Below are 3,231 nucleotides of genomic sequence, written 5' to 3'. Positions count from 1 at the left end.
AAACATAAAAACTTAATATATGCCACTAGACTTCGTGGTGAAAACAGGCATTAAAGTTTATTTTTTAATATTCTCTGTATTTGTTTATTTACAATCTATACAATGCGTACAATAAGTAAATTTATTAAAGCAATTGAATACATGAATAGGATAAATGGGTAGCTCATATTAGAACCCCCCCCCCCCCCTAAATAAAAGTAAAGTATTTACATCGTTAGTTGAAATTATATAAACTTAGTTTTTTTATGTTTTATATCCATTTAGTTGCTTGGTAATAGGTCTCTATATCAGGTGCGTTTAAGACGTGGGTTTGGGTTATTCGGATGTGATTTGGTGATAAGCTTGGCTAATATATTATTAAGATGATTTAATAGTTTACAATGGTATCTGAAGGAGAATAGTGTTGTAGATTCACTTACAGTCTTAATATATAGTTCACTGTGAAGTCAATTATTAGTTATAAACCAAGGAGTACTAGTAATAATGCAAAGACATTGATTTCATTAATTGAAATGTTTGTATGATTTTTGTATTTGATGGTTTTGCCGATCCCTAAAATAGAACACCGTAAGACCACATTGTTTGGAGCAAACTCTTATATAAGATGAGTTGGTTTGATATATAAGGATTAAAGAAAAGTAAGGGTCTTATACATGTAGCCGATTATTCGACTGTTTCCGTTTAGATTTGAGGTGAAAGCTTCACGTTTATATACAGACGAAAATTAAACCAAGGTATTTTATTTCTTATTGATGAGGAATTACTGTGCTCTTTATATGTGATTTCAGGACAGTTAATATGTCGTAAGGAGATGGTAACATGATTAGATTTAGTCTCATTAACTTTGATTTTACAGTTTTTAAACTATTTGGAAAGAGTATCTAAGTGGGATTGTACATATTGAATTGCCAGTGCTGTATCAGTATGAGCAGTTAGTATAGCTATATCGTCTGCGTAAGTACTAATTAATGTATTTGAAGTAGTTGGTATATCCAAAGTGTAAAGAATATAAAATAATAGCGCTCTATCACTATCTTGCAGAACACAAGCCTGTGCATAGCATGAATTTGACAGTGTGTCACCTAATTTTACTTTAAATGATCTTTTTTCTAGGTAAGATCGATTAAGTAGATAATAAGGTATAGGATAAAACTTTTTAACCTTAAACAAAAAATTAATTATTGTCTTACAAGTATTTTAATACACAGAGTAGGTATGTAGTGTAGATACAGCTGATCATGGTATACATGTCTATTCCAACCGCATTAAATATCTCCATTTTATGTATTCAAATGACTGTAAAATAATTATAGTTTAAAAAAACTAAAAAACACGCTTTTAAAGCACATCGAACTAAAAAGTTAAAAATAATTTTTTAAATTAACTTAAAACAATAATGAACGAAAAATACTAGTATTATTGTGAAAAAAAGCGTTGGGCGCTCAATATACGAAAAATATGGCACAAAGCACCCACGCTTTTATCACAATAATACTAGTACTTTTCGTACATTATTGTTGTAAGCTTATTATAAAAATTATTTTTTTTCGAACTTTTTAGTTCGATGTACTTTAAAAGCGTGTTTTTTAGTTTTTTTAAACTATATTTATTTTTCACTTTTTAGTTACATGTTATGATAGTAGTTACTATCAATATCATGGTTGTAACGGGTAAAGGGTAATCAGGGTTCGATTCCCGGAGTGGGAGTTTGAGAAACGGCTACCACATCCAAGGAAAGCAGCAAGCGCGCAACGTGGAGGTAGTGACGAAAAATGACAATACGGCAATCATTCCCCGTAATCGGAATAAATACACTATATATCTCTTAATGAGAATATAGCGTATTAATATATAAGTTTTAATAGTAATTAAAAAATATATATACAGGGTGTAAATCTTTCGAACCATAGTAATGTATGGGCGAGTATGCTGGTAAAGTGTAAAATAGGACCTCGTTTTTTTTTTTTTTTTTTCCAAAATTGGAGGAATTTTGGAATAACCCCCCCAAATTTCTCTAAAATTAAAAATAAATCATACCACAATATTCCCCGCGAAATTCTCATACAAATTGAGTGGTCACTCGATTTTTTGTAACTTTTGCGCCCTCCCCTGAACTTTGGGTTCAAAGTTGGAAAAAAATTTCACATTAGTGTGACCTATCAATTTGTATCGTAATTTTACAGGGAGTCCTGTGATGTAGTTTATTTTTAGTATAAACGATTAAATAACAAGAAAAACCGAAAAAACTTACAAAAATGTAATATTTATGCATTTTTATTGCACAAAAAAAGAAGCTATATTTTAAAGGTTATCTAATATTATGTGCAACTTAATAAGTGACTATTCAATAGTGAACAGTATTTTTCGAACATTTAAATAAACATTAACAAGCTCAGTGATGTACCATATTCTCATTATTGATTAATTTCGGAAAAGAGTAGTGTGCCGATTACATTAAAATAATTATTTCTTAATTAAAATAATTAATGATTATCCTATTGTAATAAAGTTAAAAATATTCATTTCAATAGTATAATTGTTTTATTTTCGGGTCCTAAAAAGAAAAAATTTTATAATTTTATAACAGTTTCAATGATAAAAATTATAATCGGTTTGAATAAATAATAAAAGACGAAATAGACTCATGAAATTAAAAAAATATCACATTATTTGTGGGTTTTTCGGTATTTCTTATTATTTAATCGATTAAACTAAAAATAAACTACATCACAGGACTCCCATTGAAATTTCAATACAAATTGATGGGTCACACTAATGTGAAATTTTTTTCCAACTTTGAACCCAAAGTTCAGGGGAGGGCGCAAAAGTTACAAAAAATCGAGTGACCACTCAATTTGTATGAGAATTTCGCGGGGAATATTGTGGTATGATTTATTTTTAATTTTAGAGAAATTCGGGGGGGTTATTCCAAAATTCCTCCAATTTTGGAAAAAAAAAAAAAAAAANCGGGGGGTTATTCCAAAATTCCTCCAATTTTGGAAAAAAAAAAAAAAAAAAAACGAGGTCCTATTTTACACTTTACCAGCATACTCGCCCATACATTACTATGGTTCGAAAGATTTACACCCTGTATATACATTTAAAGCTACTTAAGTACGTAAACGTATCATGCACGAGGTATAGCCGTGATTTGTGGGCGGGCGTGGCGGGGGGAACGTTATACACGAGGTACATACGGCGGCAGCGGCGTCGGCTGTAGGAATATATAAA

This window comes from Daktulosphaira vitifoliae, unplaced genomic scaffold (genome assembly GCF_025091365.1).
Source record: "Daktulosphaira vitifoliae isolate Bord-2020 unplaced genomic scaffold, ASM2509136v1 Scaffold_4, whole genome shotgun sequence".
NCBI lineage: Eukaryota > Metazoa > Arthropoda > Insecta > Hemiptera > Phylloxeridae > Daktulosphaira > Daktulosphaira vitifoliae.
This window is presented reverse-complemented; position numbering follows the sequence as displayed.